Source organism: Colobus angolensis, unplaced genomic scaffold (genome assembly GCF_000951035.1).
Source record: "Colobus angolensis palliatus isolate OR3802 unplaced genomic scaffold, Cang.pa_1.0 Scaffold682, whole genome shotgun sequence".
Classification (NCBI taxonomy): Eukaryota; Metazoa; Chordata; class Mammalia; order Primates; family Cercopithecidae; genus Colobus; species Colobus angolensis.
Window position 1 is genome coordinate 563,150 of NW_012120510.1, and position 18,744 is coordinate 581,893.

Here is an 18,744-nt window from a genome sequence, read left to right on the forward strand (position 1 = left end):
ACAAAATAAAATTATAATTAAGACATATGGTATTGGCCCAGTGATAGGCAAGTAGATTAATGGAGTAGAAACATGACCATAGATAAACACCTGAGTTATAAAAGAGCTCATACCACAGATAAACAGGGAAAAGAGAAACCATTTAACATATCACTGAGATGTTTGGCTACCTACCTAAAAGTTACATTGAATTTCTACTTTAGAGCATACACAAAAATAAATTTCCCATGAATCAACACTTGTACAAACTTAACATTTTTTGGGAGAAAATAGAGGCGAGTTTGACCTTGAAGAAAGCCAGGCTCTCCTAAACCAACGTGAAACCATAAATAAAGATTGACAAATTCAGCGTCAATAAAACTGAGAGCTTTTATTTATCCAAAAACTGATAAAAAAGTGAGTAAGCATGCCAGAGCCTGGAAGAAGATACATATCATATCCATAGTTGTTAAGAAATTCAATTGTGAGGACACAGAAACAAGCACTGTCCCACTTGGAAAATGAGCCAATGATGTGGACACATAATTCTCAGGAGAGGAAACTTGAGTGGACTGTGATGTTTAAAAGATTCTCAATTTCACTAGTAAACAGGGACATGCAAATCAAAACCCCAATGGAGGACTATTTTACAGTTTCTGGATTGGCAATAATGAAACAGTTCTACGTGTTGGTAAGGATGGGGATCAATAGAAACACCCACTGATGATGGGACTGAAAAATCAGTAAAAATCACTTTAGAAACAGTCCAGACTTCTCATGTAAAATTGAGGAAATATGTCCCCTGTGACACAAGAATGCCAAATCTCTGTATATTAGTTAGAAAACTCTTTCAAAAGTCACCAGGGGACATGTATAAGAGTATTTAGAGAAACATTTTTACAATATAAAATATTAAAGCTTCTCCATCAACAGAATAAGTACATACAATGCAACATATTCATACGATACATGAAAAAGAAGCAAACAATGGCTATTAACTTCAACACGAGTGCACCTCAGAGACAGAGTGTGGAAAAAGCTGGTCCTGAACAAACAGTAAATGTACAACTACATAGTTTATAAAAACAAATGTAAAATAAAACTGAGATGAAAAGCAAGAACATGATAAACCAATGTCAGAGAGAGGGATGGGAAGGAGGTCCTCAGGATTAACTGACAGAGCAGGAGTATTCCATCTGGGACAAGCATTGACATTTTAAAGTTCCCCTTGATCACAAACCATCTAAATCCAAAGGGCATCAGCCTAATGACTAAGGTCAGCATGACCATAAACCACAAATGACATCTCCAACCAGAAACATTCCAATCCCCTCCCCAACCAGAGACATGCCAGACCCCAGATAACCTCCCCTCCAACCAGAGGCATTCGAACTGCTCCATAAACTTCTCCTGCACACAGAAACTTTCCAAATCTGGGTTGCAAGATAATCTCTCTCACCCTAAAACCCATAAATACTCTTAGTCTGTAAGAGTCAGAGCACTTCTGAACAAAATCAGCCAGAAGCCCTTCTCAGGTTTATTCTCCAAAATAAACCAGGTTGACTGTTGAACCACTTTTCATATTTCTTTCCTCTTTCTTTAACTCTTAGATTAATAACATGATTTGTTAATGATAGTCTTAATACTGCTTTAGTGATATTCGTAATATTGTACATCTTTAACTGGGTGGTGAGTGTGAAGCTGTAAAAGTCAAACTCTGTAAAATATTTAAAAGGTTTATTCTGAGTCAATATGAGTGACTACAGCCAGCGGGACAATCCTAATTGGTCCTGAGGAAATGTGCCTGAAATGGTCGGGTTATAGATTGGTTTTATATATTTTAGGGAAACAGAAGTTACACACAATGACACAAATCAATATGTGTATAAAGTAGACATTGGTTTGGCCTGAAACAGCGGGATGTTTTAAGGTGAGGATGGGGGATAGAGTTAAGATTTGTTTAAAGATTTGAAGTCAGTAGAAAGAAATGCTTGAGTTAAGATGGGGGTTGTGGAAGCCAAGGTTCTTGTTATAAAAATAAAGCCTCTAGGTAGCAGGCTTCAGAAGAATAGATGGCAAATGTCCCTTTTTAGACCTTAAAGGTGTCAGATTCTCATTTAATCTCTCTTAACTAGAAAGGAGCATTAGAGCAGGAGCCTGCCTGGAGCCCTTCCTGCTGGCTGCCCTGCCAGCTGTGCCCAGGCTAGGTCTGATCTCTCTGTGGGCCCCAGAGTCTGCAGCCTGGTTACCCTCTCCTTGGGAACCCTGTGTCCTGCTATGCCCAGGAAGTGCTTGGCAGCCTTCCCTGACCTGGGACCATTGGAGGATTTTATTCCAAGCTCAGGTGACAGTTTGTTCCTTCTTTCTAAATGTGAAGTGTGTAGCCTTTTAACTTGGGCTCTGTATCCCGTTGAGGACACTGTGTTTTCAAATCCCATACTGATGTGCTTCACAGGGGTCTGACCAAATTTGAATCTTTTTCACAAGCCTTTTCCTCATTTCTTCGGAGAAGAGTGTTATCCTTCCAATCCTACCTCCTGACCCACACACCTGGGACCTCTCTCCGCAGTGCCTTGCTGCTGCTGCTTCGACACTCTGCAGACTTGCTCTGAATCTCACGCTTCAGGGTTCAGTGCAGGTCCCCTTCCTGAGTTAATAAAAGGCTCTTCTTCAAGTCAAAATTGGACTAATTTTTCTTCCTATTGTATTATTTATAACAATAATAGGTCACGTCTATTGAAATGCTTAACCTAATGGATTTTACCTACACAACCTCACTTGTCTCAACAGCTAGAGAAAGCAGTTAATATCATGACTCCTGTGTCTCCAGTGAAGCAGCTGTGGCTCAGAGACATGAACTGGTGAGTTCAAAGTCACAGTTCTGGTATATGGCACAGTAAAATTAGCCTCAAACCAAAGTCTCAGCTCGAAACAGCCAGGCCATGCTGTGCTGTCCTTCAGGAACAGGTGGAGGTCTCTCCCTTCTCCTATGCCAGCTGCTTAGACGCTGGAGCACAATCGCCTGACAACACATGACCTTTAATGGATCACCATTCTTTGTGTACCTGTCCAAAGAACGCTGTATCCTTTCAGTGAGGAAAGGAAAACACTCTGCCCTCAGGAACACTCTGCACCTTAGACTTGGTCCAAGTCTCCCTGGGACAAGCCTTATCTCTAAATCTATAATATTTTTATTGAGATTTTATAGTTGAAGACCTGTGATAGGCAGAATGATGACCCCCAGAGACATTCATATTGTAGTCACCAGAACCTGTGAATATGTTCATCAGTTTGCTTCAAGTTTACTTCTTGAGACGAGGGAGGTAAAAAATATGGCAAAAAGTTTTAAAATGTGTTTTGGAACTAAACTGCTCCATTGCAAGACTGGTTTGAAGTCTGGCGGAGGTTGGGGCAGAGTCAGAGTCTGGTGTGTTGATAGCTGCATCCAGCAGGAAGTGAGGGGGAATAAGCAGCAAAGATCTTGAGCCATCGACCAGGCCCTTGGTGTTTCTGTGCCATATACGCTGAAAAGGTCGGATTGACACATAGGACACTGGACTATGCCTCAGAAGACCTTCCCAGGCTCTCCCCAGGTTCTGCAGCTCGGAGTCCCCTTTTGTCCTCCCTTCCAGCAGATTTAGATTAATCTCTTCTCTAAACAGCAGTTTTGATGTTTTTCAGATTTGCTGCTTGGCTTCAGTTCACAGTCGTTAAAAAGTGTGAGTCATCCGTTTAAAACTGACTTATTCAAAGCTTAATTTGTTATATTTCTCGGCGTCTGCCTTGGGTAAATCTCTCAGATTGTACCAAAAGCTGCTATGTTCAAAATCCAACATCCAATACATAATGCATTGACTAATTAGTTTGTGTGTGTAGCAACTCTAGCACCAGAGCCTGGCCCATGGTTACAATGCATTAAGGGTGAGCTACATTTTTTAAGCTGTCATGAAGCTGGAAAAAAAGGCCATGATTTTTTGCATTTTCTTATTTTGATCTTGGTGCAAGAATGTTCAAATTATTTCGAATTCAGTGCGTGGTACTCCTGGCAGTACTTATGGAGATGAGTGGAAGTATTTTGGCTGAACATTACTATAATATTCATAAGAAATGTAAGCCCATTACTTTCTCTTCGTACCTAATTGGACTGCATTTGATTTATTTCTTCATCAAGAAGCACTCATATTATTTCTTGGTTATTTTATTGTTGTCAGTATTGACCACACAATTTACTAAACTTTAAAAATAACATTTAGGTCTAACATTTAAGTCTCTAATTCATCTTGAATTAATTTTCACCTAAGGAGTAAGGGAAGGATCCAGTTTCAGCTTTCTACTTATGACTAGCCAATTTTCCCAGCACCATTTATTAAATAGAGAATCCTTTCCCCATTTCTTGTTTTTCTCATGTTTGTCAAAGATCAGATGGCTGTAGATGTGTGGTATTATTTCTGAGGACTCTGTTGTGTTCCATTGGTCTATATCTCTGTTTTGGTACCAGTACCATGCTGTTTTGGTTACTGTAGCCTTGTAGTACAGTTTGAAGTCAGGTAGCATGATGCTTCCAGCTTTGTTCTTTTGATTTAGGATTGTCTTGGCAATGCGGGGTCTTTTTTGGTTCCATATGAACTTTAAAGCACTTTTTTCCAATTCTGTGAAGAAAATCATTGGCAGCTTGATGGGGATGGCATTGAATCTATAAATTACCTTGGGCAGTATGGCCATTTTCGCGATACTGATTCTTCCTATCCATGAGCATAGTATGTTCTTCCATTTGTTTGTGTCCTCTTTGATTTCACTGAGCAGTGGTTTGTAGTTCTCCTTGAAGAGGTCCTTTACATCCCTTGTAAGTTGGATTCCCAATACTATAAAAACCCTAGAAGAAAACCTAGGTAATACCATTCAGGACATAGGCATGGGCAAGGACTTCATGTCTAAAACACCAAAAGCAATGGCAACAAAAGCCAAAATTGACAAATGGGATCTAATTAAACTAAAGAGCTTCTGCACAGCAAAAGAAACTACCATCAGAGTGAACAGGCAACCTACAGAATGGGAGAAAATTTTTGCAATCTACTCATCTGACAAAGGGCTAATATGCAGAACCTACAAAGAACTCAAACAAATTTATAAGAAAAAAACAAACAACCCCATCAAAAAGTGGGTAAAGGATATGAACAGACATTTCTCAAAAGAAGGCATGCATACAGCCAACAGACACATGAAAAAATGCTCGTCATCACTGGCCATCAGAGAAATGCAAATCAAAACCACAGTGAGATACCATCTCACACCAGTTAGAATGGCAATCATTAAAAAGTCAGGAAACAACAGGTGCTGGAGAGGATGTGGAGAAATAGGAACATTTTTACACTGTTGGTGGGACTGTAAACTAGTTCAACCATTGTGGAAAACAGTATGGCGATTCCTCAAGGATCTAGAACTAGAAATACCATATGACCCAGCCATCCCATTACTGGGGATATACCCAAAGGATTATAAATCATGCTGCTATAAAGACACATGCACATGTATGTTTATTGTGGCACTATTCACAATAGCAAAGACTTGGAATCAACCCAAATGTCCATCAGGGACAGACTGGATTAAGAAAATGTGGCACGTATACACCACGGAATACTATGTAGCCATAAAAAAGAATGAGTTCATGTCCTTTGTAGGGACATGGGTATAGCTGGAAACCATCATTCTCAGCAAACTATCGCAAGAACAGAAAACCAAATACCGCATGTTCTCCCTCATAGGTGGGAATTGAACAATGAGATCACTTGGACTTGGGAAGGGGAACATCACACACCGGGGCCTATTATGGGGAAGGGGGAGGGGGAGGGGTGGCAATGGGAGTTATGCCTGATGTAAATGACGAGTTGATGGGTGCTGACGAGTTGATGGGTGCAGCACACCAACATGGCACAGGTATACATATGTAACAAACCTGCACGTTGTACACATGTACCTTAGAACTTAAAGTATAATAATAATAATTAAAAATAAATAAATAAAAATAACATTTAAATAGAAACTCAATTGTTACTCTAAAGACTCACATAATAAATGATAGTCTTCCCGTTTCCATTCAATTTATCAGGCATTTATTAAGCACCTACCTTGGACCATATACTGTTCCAAGTTTTTCAGTATCGTCAGTGTTTTATATATACATGTTTTATATACATTATATAGATATATACACACACATACACATAAAATCTGTGCCAATGAGGTGTACTTTTAGCCATAATCTGGGACATTAAAGTAGTGAATTTATTTCCTTTAAGGACATGTATTTGTATATACTTTTTATGCTGTGTCTTTGTGCTGGTGATATTTTACAGTTGTCACACTGACTTATGAAATCTTCTAAGGGGCAATCAGTCTAGCTCCCTAAGAATCACACTTTTAAACTCATGGTTTAAAAAAGTCTGGCCATTAAGTGCAGCGATTAAGGTTAAATTTGTGTACCTTTTACCCAAGAGGCCAAAAGTGAGATTGTCTTCAGAGTCTCATTCATGAACAACACATTCAATTGATTATGGTGAAAGACGCTTGAATTTTGATCACCAGGCCTGTCTTTAGGCCTGGGGAGGGTATTAATCTATTTCTGAGGGATCTCCCGCTATCGCCCAAACACCTTCTGGTAGACCCCACCTCCAACATTTGGAATCAAAGGTCAATGTAAGGTTTGGAAGGGACAAATGTCCAAACCACAGCAATCTCTTTCCCAGAAATACTCGTCCTGTATATTTTTCTATGTGAGATCCAACCATAACCTAGGCATGTCTTATGAGAAAACCATGCTGGTAGAATTCTGAGATTCAGTCCACTGGACACCTGTGGGAGGCCTGGAATGTTGCTTTTGTAAATTATCTCCACTCGTGGCCATGTGATTGCTGGGCACTGGACAGAGGCTGAGAATGGTCTTCCTGGAGCCTCCAATTTAGGAAGAACAGGTAATTATAGTGAGCAAAGTGTAGAGTATGTGAGAAGAGATGATACTTGTGATGGAAATGATTAGGGCAGTAAAAGGGGAATCAGGAAGCACTGGATTGTATAGAACGATCAGAAAAGACATAACTGAAATGATGCTTTCTAGGTAAAGATTGAAGGAGACGAGGAGTCGGTGATGTAGCTGTTTGAGGGAAGAGCATTGTTGGTAGAGGGAAACGCCAGGCCAAAGTCTCTATGACAGGAGTACACTAGGTGAGTTCAAGGAAGAGTGGGAAAGTCACTAGGTCTGAAGAGAAGTGAGTGCTCAGAGAGTAGGTGTTTAGAAAGGGAACTGGGAACAGATGGTGTAGGACTGAAGGCTGTGATACAGTTCAGCTTAGACTGAATGGGATGGGGCGCTGCTGCAGCGTTTTGATCAGCACAGTGATGTGACCCACTTAGGATCATATGGTGACTGGGTAATTATGACATAGAAGGAGGGATATTCATTAGGTTGTGATTGCAGTTCTTCAGGGAACACATGCCAGTCACTCAGAGGAGGGTGGTAACGGTCATGTTGATAAGAAGTGGTCATGTTCTGGATATAGTTTGAAGACACAGCCAAATGATGTATGGATTGGATGTAGTGTGCAAGAGAGAGAGAACAGAATAAGCGTTGGCTGAGCAACTGAAAAGACGGAGTTGCCTTTTCATTGAGATGAAGAAGACTGTGGGTGAATTAGGTTTGTGGGTTTGACCTTTTCTGTTTGAAATGTGTATAAAACAAGCAAGCAGAGATATGAAGTAGGCAGTTTGACTGACAATTTAGGAATTCAGGGTTGAGATCTGAGGTGGAGATAAAAATATGAAAGGTGGCACCATGTAGAAGAGATTTAAAATCCATGCGAGAGAATGAGATTATCTAAGAAGCGAGCCAGAGAAAGAAGAGATAGAAAGGAGAAGTAACCTAAAAGCTGTAATACTATTTAAGCATTTTTCTCTGTTTTTATGATGTTTCTTTCATTAGGTTCATTTTTTAAATTTATTTGCCACATTATTCTAATGAGTTCACTCTCTATTTTTACAAAAACACATAAGAATGTTCCTCAATATCTGTATTCCACTAGGCCACTCGACCTACCCAGCATTTAAAGGTACACTTGAGTGTTTGTGAAACGTTCTTTTAACCTCCTGCTATATAAAAAGGAAAAGGTCAAAAATATTAACAGCTGATGGACAAAGAAATAAATTCCATATTTGCATTTGGAAACAATAAAGCTAGTTAGAACTAAATCACAAAGTTATCTGGGATGAACATTGAATGTTTTACTGTAAATCTTTAACATAACTCAAAAATTATTAATAGTATTGGAGAATCTGCAAACCTCATATTAGTTTACATTTCAAAATCAATTATTAATATCAGAAAGCATGTTCAAATTTCTGTGAAAATTTAGAAGATATATATCACAAATAAAGGCATTTGAAATGGTCACACAGGATTTTTAGGAGACAGAGAAAAATCACACTAATTTAAACAAGAAAAGTTTATGATAGAGAATGATTAACTATAACAAGAGATTGGAGTAACGAGGTGGTGGCTAGTTAAGAAGTAAAACTCTGAAGAATATAGGAATATCAAATATTAGGAGCAGCCACTACCGCTAGGGCTGAGATAGAGTAAGAGCCTCTTTAAAAAGAACCTGTCTTCCCTTGCCCACCAAGACTGAGATCCAGACCTTATGGGAGAGGATGTGGCATGACTCATGGGACAAGAGAGAAGCTATTGCGGTTCAGTTCTGGAAGAACTTGCTCTATCCTCCGAAACTTGTAGGAAATCCACCCTCTAGGGTGTGGGGAAAGCTATTCACAAGAGTGTGTCTCCCTGGAGGCATCCTACTGCAAAACCATCCTTGGGGGAAGCTGGGGAAGCACTGGACGCCCCCACTGCAGAAGTTGGACGCTGGGGAAACCACGTGTGCTGCAGGAGTGAGACCTGCAGGAGCTGTCACAGGGGAGAAAAACCACAGGAGCCTGGCCAGTGAAAACCCTGAACTAGGAAGCAAAACTCTTTCCTCCTGCAATGTCTCTCCGCTGCTCTCTGCTGACAACATTTTTAACATCACACCAGCTGGCAAAGGAAAAATATTGCAAAGGTTCCGATTCAGTTTCACAGAGCAGGCAGACAGTGAATTTGGACTGAGAAGCAATCGATCGATTACTGGACAGCATGGAACAAGTTGTATGGGTTTGTGTAGCTTTATAAAATTATCAGAGTCCATCGAAAACACATGTTAAAAGTCACACACATCGTTAAATAGCAGAGCATTTCAATTGCTTTTTAAAGTTCTCATTACATTTTTATATTCCAACAAACATGAAATTTCCTGATATTTTGCCATAGTTATCAATTTTGGGTGATCAGACAGAAAATTTAGAAAACTGAAGTATTACATTTCTGAAACAGTGTGTGTATATGTGTGTCTGTGTGTGTTTGTGTGTATTCTGTGGTAGTGGAGTAACAACCACAAAGATTACATTTATTTTAAGAATTGTAAAATATATGTAACATATAATTCACTATTATTGTAATTACTTTTAAATGTACTCTTAAGTAGCTTTAAGTACATTCATAATGTTGTGTAACTATCATCACTATCCATTTCCAGAACTGTTTTGTTATCCCAAACAGAAACTATACTCACTAAAAATGTCTCTATTACCTTCTCTTCCAATCCCTGGTAACTTCTACTCTCTGTCTCCACAAGGTGAGTCATAGAATGAGCAAGCTATTTTTCTGTCTCCAATTTTTTGAAGAGTTTGAGTGAGGTTTTTGTTTCCCTTTAAATATTCAGTGGAATATGCCACTGAAGCTAACTAGTTCTAGGCTTTTCTTTGTTCCCTTTATTAGCTATATATAAATATATATGTCTGTTCATATTTTCTATTTTTTCACAAGTCAGTTTAGTATATTGTGTGTTTCTAGGAACTTGTCTATTTTGTCTAGGGTATCCAAGTTGTCGATGTACTGTTGTTCATAGTATTCTTCCATAATCATTTTTATTTCTATAAAATCAGTAGTGATGTCCCACTTTCATTTCTGATTTTAGTAATTTGAGTCTTTTCTTAGTCAACCTGGCTAAATATTTGTCAACTTTGTTGATCTTTTCAAATAACCAAATTTTGTTACCATTGATTTTCTCTTTTTCTTTATTCTATCTATCTCCACTCTAATCATTATTTCCTTCCCTCTGCTAGTTCTGAGTTTAGTTAGCTTTTATTTTTATAATTTCTTAATATATATAAGTGCATGATTGATTTGAGATCTTTCTTCTGTTTTAATATATTTTTGTAGTCATAAATTTTTCCTTTATCCTTGTTTTCACTGTATCCTGTAAGTTTGGATTCTCTATTTTTATTTTCTATTATGTCAATGTATTTCCCTTGTGGTCCCTTCTTTGACCCATTGGTTATTTAAGAGTATGTTGTTTAATACTTGTAAATTTTCCAGTTTTTCTTCTGTTACTCATTTCTAGTTTGAATCTACTATGATTAGAAAAAATTACTTGTATTATTTCTATCTTTTAAAATGTATTGAAACGTGTTTTATGGTTTAATATGTGACCCATCCTGGAGAATGTTCTTTATGCATTTGAGAAAAATGTGTATTCTTTTGTTGTTCTGTAGAGCACTTTTTAGATGTCCTTTAGGGTCCTGAAATGTAGAAGAACCTCACTTTCAGGAAAAGAATTCTTACAGTCACATACTTAAGAGAAAATCTAGCTTGAAGTGGGAGTAGAGATTATACTTTTTCTGTTTTGTTTTGATTATTGTTTATTTTTTGTCTTATCAGAATAATTCAGCTGCATAGTTAAAAGTTCAACATTGTAATTAAGATCACTATCATTTATTATGTTGTCTATTGCAATCAATCATTTTCCTCCAGTTTGCACTCTTCCTGCTCTTTTGTTTATTCTCTGTGCATAGTAAGCTTTTCACATGAATTATGCTATGTCATTTCTCATGCTGAAAGCCCTCTTGGGCTTCCCAAGATATTCAGCATGGGACTGGAAGTTCTTACCACAGGTTCCAGATAGAACCTGTCCTATCTGATCAGGTTCATGGCTTCCTCTCTGGCCCTGTCTCATGCTCAGCATTACTCAGCACTGCCATTCTTGATCTTCCTGAATCCACCTACTAAGCCCCATTCTCTTCATGACTTTGTAGATACTAATCCCTCTGCTGGAGGTCAGAGAGCTTTATTGAAAGCATTTGATGAATAAATGTGATGCCTTTAAAATGAAAAAGTTAATGGGAAATTACTGAAGGGGGTGATGATATTTCATTAGTGTACCTGGCGTTGGCTTTCCTTGTGTTAAAATATTAGAATATCTCTGTACCATTTGTTTCATAAATACCATCCAAGTTCCCAAGTCCTTTTGTATGCCCCATCCTCCTCCCCCAAGATTCCCAGATTCCACATGATGAAGTAACTCAAAATTTATGTTCTGGCACACAAAGGAACACAATAACTCAGTTTCAGTATGTTCATCATCACAACAGGTTGGGTCCTTCAAGATGTAGATGGAAAGGCATGATTAGATGTATGAGAGAATTACGGAGAGATGTGCAGATAAAGGATAAAGGAGGAGAGAACAGTTGTCACTAAGACCTTTCAGTCTGTGATGTAAGGTTGACACCTGTGAAAAGAGGCAGGGAAGGAAGAAGTGGCCTAGCCCTCCGACCTCTGCTGTGCCCATTCATCGACTGGGATCAGCTCAAGGTAATGTGGCTGGCTTCTGAATTGGATCCAAAGGTGTGGCAGCTGGGGCTGTCAGTCAACTCTGAGTGGAGAGCCGAGTGGCACAGCCAGTCTGATTGATTGGTTTCCGCTGGTATCTATTGTTAAAGATCTTGAATTATACTACTCCTGGTGGAAGCGTTTTAAATAGAATGCTGGCTTCATGAGATATCACTCTAAAAAGAATGCATTAGCTGTAGTATAAAAAGAAGATTAGATGCAAATAAGAATAGAGACAGGGAACTAACAAGGAGCCCATGGCAAAAATACAAGATAGTAGGAATTGAAATGTGTTAGGAATTTCAAGATTAGAAAATCTCTGTAAGCCCACATATTTGATTATAGCACCCTAGCACTGGAAGAGGTTAGAAAATTCATCTGGGCTGTTGTTGGTGAAACTACCTAACTTTGTTTTTGCATGTGAGATATGAGCAGCAGGAATAGATAAACTTCAGTTTGTTTTTAATTCACATACACTTAAGAGAAGCCTGAATTTAAGATATTTAGAAATAAGTGATAAATTTACCATAAGTACCTTTAGTCCTTAAACCTGCTGCCATTAGATTCCTTCTGCTGCTGTTTTATCATTCTTGCTGCCTCCAGGTGGAGTGCAACATTTTACAGAAGTCTGTTAATTCTTTGAATCAATAGTGTATGAGCAAGAATTTAAGTGCTGAAATCAGTGTTATTCGAGTTCAAAATTTGACTCTGCTTCTTACAATTGTGTATCCATCACCAACAAAATTAACTCTTAGATTCAGTTTCTGTATAAAGAAAATAATCCTTCCTAATGCATAGCATTGCTATGAGAACTAAATCAAATTATCCATGCTTACTTTGGGAGTGTGTGTGCTATTACACCATTGATAGTTTTGACCAGCCTTACCATGCAACTAACCACTGGTATTTAGCTACTGAAATCCAGAAGAAGGCAGTGATGATCTTACCATGCAACTAACCACTGGTATTTAGCTACTGAAATCCAGAAGAAGGCAGTGATGATGTTTCAGGGCAGAAATGTTAGAAATTAGAATAGAATCTCAAGGAAGAGGAGACCGACTATGCGTTGTTGGGATAAAGTTTAAAGGGAAAATTGTAAATACATTCTGAGCTGAAACAAGAAAGGAAGACATCATTCTGTAACCAAGACTCAGCATGAGAGATAACAAGAGAAATGAGATGAGATTCAGGAAAAAAATATCCATTAGCAGGGCTGTGTGGAAAGAGATGTGTTGGTGATGTGCCTCACAAAGAAGTCAGCTTTGTGTCCCTGGACCAAAGATCTTTGCCCCTGAGTTATGGCAAATTTCTCTTCTCAGATACTTGGAATCACTCTGTGATGTTATCTTTTGACAAAAGTAACGACTGTCAGTTACTGTACTCTGTTTGAAGTTCCTTTATACATACTCATACCACTGTAAAAAAATCTTATAAGAAAAAACCCAAACGACCAACCCAAATGTCCATCAATGATAGACTGGATTAAGAAAATGTGGCACACATACACCGTGGAATACTATGCAGCCAAAAAAAAAAGGATGAGTTCATGTCCTTTGTAGGGACATGGATGAAGCTGGAAACCATCATTCTCAGCAAACTATCGCAGGGACAAAAAGCCAAACTCTGCATGTTCTCAGTCATAGGTTTGAATTGAACAATGAGAGCACTGGGACACAGGAAGGGGAACATCATGCACCGGGGCCTGTCGTGGGGTGGGGTAGCGGGGGAAGGATAGCATTAGGAGATATACCTGATATAAATGACGAGGTAATGGATGCAGCACACAAACATGGCACATGTATACATATGTAACAAACCTAGAACTTAAAGTATAATAATAATTAGAAATAAATACATACATAAATAAGGAAAATACCCAAACCTATTTATCCTATCCCTTTTGAGTATGCCGTCTCATTAGTCAGAGATTCTGACTAATACATGTTCTCTCAGAAAGGAATGTTGTTACTAAATGCATTTTAAACACCTAGTAATTAACGAATAAAAGAAACTAGAGTAATATTAATCTCTTTATAATTTATTATTAAGAGGAATTAAAGAGGCCTAAACAGAGGGATATGTCATATTCATAAATTAGAAGAGTAAGTACTGACAAGATGTCAATTTATCAAAACTGATCCAATGCAATTCTGATGAGATTTCCTCTGTGTGTGTGTGTGTGTGTGAGAGAGAGAGAGAGAGAGAGAGAGAGAGAGAGAGAGTGTGTCTGCGTATTGATGAGCTGATTTTGCAATTTTTAGGGAAATGGTTACATAAAACATTCTCAGCTTCGTTTTTAGCAGTAAATACAAATTTAAACTACAATAAGAACAACTATGCACCCAAAGGCATTATAAAAAATAAAAAGATAAACACAACAAAACATGTGCAATGTTGTGCAACAATGGAAATTTTCATGCACTCCTGCCAGAACATAAATTTCTGAATTCAACCAATTCAGAAAACTGGCAGCATTTGCCAAACCTGAGCATATGTGTAACCTTGGTCATAGTAATTCCACTCCCAGGAATATAGTGTAGAGAAATACATACACATGTTCATCAAAAATGCCACAAATACTTATAACAACATTCATAACAGCACTATTTGCAATATCCCCAACCTGGGGACAACTTAATATGCATCAAGAGTAGAATGCATGATGTTGCCGGATGTATTTATACAATGGAATAATACAAAGCAATGAGAATGAATGAACCATGCTGCAGTCAGAAATAATCTGACATATATACTGTTGAGCAATAATAGGCTAAGCCAGACATAAAGTATATTCTTTATAATTCTATTTATATGAAGGTCAAATTAGGAAAAACTAATTTATGCTGCCAGGAGAGGGTGGGAGTATTGACTAGAACTAGTAGGAAAGCTGCCTCTGGCACACTAGAAAAATTCTAGCTCCAGATCTAGGTGCGGGTTACATGGGTGTATTCACTGTGAAAATTCACTGGCTTGTACACTGATGGTTTGTGACCTTTCTTCTATGCGTGTGTGTGTATGTTTGCTAAATATCAGCTTATTGAAATATAACTCATATTATAAAATTTATTTGCTTTTTGTTTTTTTGTTTTTGGTTTTTTTTTTTTTTTTTTTTGAGGCGGAGTCTCGCTCTGTCGCCCGGACTGGAGTGCAGTGGCCGGATCTCAGCTCACTGCAAGCTCCGCCTCCCGGGTTTACGCCATTCTTCTGCCTCAGCCTCCCGAGTAGCTGGGACTACAGGCGCCCGCCACCTCGCCCGGCTAGTTTTTGTATTTTTAGTAGAGACGGGGTTTCACCGTGTTAGCCAGGATGGTCTCGATCTCCTGACCTCGTGATCTGCCTGCCTCGGCCTCCCAAAGTGCTGGGATTACAGGCTTGAGCCACCGCGCCCGGCCCTTACTTGCTTTTTGAAGCTTTACTTTGAGTCGACAGTTAATAATTATGTACATATTTGGGGGACAATGTGATGTTTCACTATATGTATACTCCGTGGAATGATCAATTCAGACTAACATATCCATCACCTCAAATATTTATTATTTATTTGTGGTGAGAACATTTAAAATCTTCTCTTTTAGCTAATATACAGTACATTTTTATTCAGTATAGTTATCATGCTGTGCAATAGATCACTAGAAATTATTCCTCCTGTCTAACTGAAACTTTGTATCTTTTAACTACAGCCTCCCTTTTCCCTCACCTACTTCCCCTCCCGCAAGCCCTAGTAACCACCATTTTACTCTGCGCTTCTCTGAGTGTGATTTTTTGGTTCCATGTATAAGTGATATCATGCAGTATTTGTCCTTCTGTGCCTGACTTATTTACTCAACATTATGTCTAATAGGCTTATCCGTGTTGTTGAAAATGGCACAATTTCATGTTTTTAAAGGCTAAATAGTACTCCATTGTGTATAAACACCAAATATTTGTATACATTCACCCACGGACAGGCACTACAGTTAGTTGTTTCCATATTGTGGCTCTTGTGACTAATGCTGCAATCAATATGGGAGTACAGCTATCTCTTCAACGTACTGATTTCATTTCCTTTGGATGTATACCCAGTAGTGGCAGAGCTGTGAAACCCACCCAATAATCCCATAGACAGTTTATTTGACAAACATGGAAATGGACCTTTCTGGTCTTTTTTTTTTTTTTTGAGATGGAGTCTCGATCTGTGGCCCGGGCTGGAGTGCAGTGGCCGGATCTCAGCTCACTGCAAGCTCCGCCTCCCGGGTTTATGCCATTCTCCTGCCTCAGCCTCCCGAGTAGCTGGGACTACAGGCATCCGCCACGTCGCCTGGCTAGTTTTTTTTTTTGTATTTTTTAGTAGAGACGGGGTTTCACCGTGTTAGCCAGGATGGTCTCGATCTCCTGACCTCGTGATCCGCCCGTCTCGGCCTCCCAAAGTGCTGGGATTACAGGCTTGAGCCACCGCGCCCGGCCCATCATTGACTTTCTGTATGGTGAGCTGCAGGACCTATACTGAACCCCTGGCGTTTTGGCAACCTGTAGATCATGAGTGATTGTATTTTTAGTTTTTTGAAGAGCCTTGCTATCCAAAAAGAATTAATGATACCCCTAATAATTAGCAAACACTTAAAAATACTTAATTGAGCCTTGTGCGGCCATGAGTCTAAACTTACTGACTCAATAATTGTACATCTGAAAACAAATATTAATTCATTTAGAGATCACAGTTTATATACAAAGATGTTTATTGCATTGTTAAATTAAAGTGGCAAAACTGAAAAATTATCTCATTGCTAGAATTTGTTAAATGAGTCATAGCACATCTTTATGATGCAATATTAATCAGGCACTAAAATTACATGTACAAATAACTATTGATAAAATACATGAAATTATAAATCATTATTAGGAAGTTTTTATGTTCCAGTCACTAAGTAAACATTTTACATGAGTTAGCACCAATAAGCCTATCAAGAAACTTATGATGTTAGTACTATCAGTATTCATATTTTATAGACAAGGAAACAGAGGTACAGTGGTGGGAAGTAATTTGCAGCTTAGAAGAGGCATAGTAGGGATTTGAGCTCCGTTTTCGTGATTGGAGTGCTTGGATTTAACCACTGTGCCATTTTGCTTCTCTCTAGATCAGGGAGTGTTAAGTGTCTTATTCAAAGTAATAAGGCTAATAATTATTAAAACCAGGCACTGTGTCTGAAACAGCAAATTCAAAGACAGGGTTCTACAACCTGGTTGCTTATGGTATCTCAAAACTCTCAGATGAAGGGAAATCTGGGAAATCCGGTAGGGGATTTTAACATCTTTAAATATGTTAGAAATCATAAACACGGAAGAAGGAGTGGACAGGCTTGAGCACTATTATTATGATGATGATGATTAGAGATGGTCTTGCTTTGTAATCCAGGCTGGAGTGCAGTGGCGCTATCTGATCTCTGCTCACTTCAACGTCGCCTCCTTGGCTCAAGTGATCCTCCCACCTCAGCCTCTGGAGTATCTGGGACCACAGGCCCCCATACCCAGCTACTTTTTTGTATTTTTTGTAGAGACAGGGTCTCGCCATGTTGCCCAGGCTGCTCTCAAGCTCTGGAGCTCAAGGTGATCTGCCTGCCTGGGACTACAGGGGTGAGCCACTGGGCCCAGTCTTCAGCACCTTCTAAGAGCAAAATTACCACATGCAGATCAAAATTTTAAATGAATTTTAACAAACTGTTTTCAATTCAGAAATTTACACAACTAGAGCCATCTAGTTATTAGACAGGAAGTCTTGAAAAGAAGTATAATGGAAACATTTTGGCCAGACGTAAAAAGACTCTCTTTTAGAAATATTGTGCTAAGAATTTCTGCGTGAGATAAAGTTTCTTTTAAATACCAGGAGTCTGCCAAAATATCAGGATTCTTCAGAATTTTAACCATTAGAAACAAAGAATAGGGCCGGGCGCGGTGGCTCAAACCTGTAATCCCAGCACTTTGGGAGGCTGAGACAGGTGGATCACGAGGTCAGGAGATCGAGACCATCCTGGCGAACACGGTGAAACCCCATCTCTACTAAAAAATACAAAAAACTAGCTGGGCGAGGTGGCGGGCGCCTGTGGTCCCAGCTACTCGGGAGGCTGAGGCAGGAGAATGGTGTAAACCCGGGAGGGGGAAATTGCAGTGAGCCGAGATCCCGCCACTGCACTCCAGCCTGGGCGACAGAGCTAGACTCCGTCTCAAAAAAAGAAACAAAGAATATTTGTAAAGCAATTGGCATTATAACTATTTGCCATTAAAGACAAAATGCCTCCTAATTTTATAAACATACATATCAAAATATGTATATATATACCATATAATAAGTAAATAAATAAGATATTAGTTCTAAATATATATAGAAATAACTACATGTATCTTTTAGCAATAGGTGGCATCCTCATGGGAGTCAGTAAACTGCAATCTAGTCTGGTCTGCTTTGTATGGTCTGTGTACTAAGAATGATTTTTATGTTTTTAATGGGTTGCTAAAATAAGACAAACCAAAACAAAGGAGAATATGCAACAGAGATTATATGTGCTCTAAAATGCTTAAAATATTTACCCTATAACCTTTACAAAAAAAGACTGATTCCTGCTTTACATTAAATAATTTGATGCCACATAATGACTTATTTTTTTCTCTACAAGATTAAACAATATTTTGTTGCCAACATTTATTTGTCTAACAGCCAACAGAATTGTAAAATAACAGTTTGGACACTAGAGGGAGACTTTAAATTTTTCTTTTTGATTTTCAGACACAGAGTGTTCAAATGAATACACTCATATTAAACGAGATAAATTCAGATTGATTTGGTGTTATCTTTTCTAGGACAAGACATCACAGATGGTACCAGTAATGAAAATTTTCCTTGAGTTTGCTTTCCATAGCTGAGCAACAATAGTATGTTTTTCCAATTTGGGTAATGAATGACGTTGTACCAGATTCCTCTTAGGCTCCTCAGACCCACTTATCCTCCGCCATCTCTCATTCTAGCTCTGTCTGGGTTCTGCTGGTCT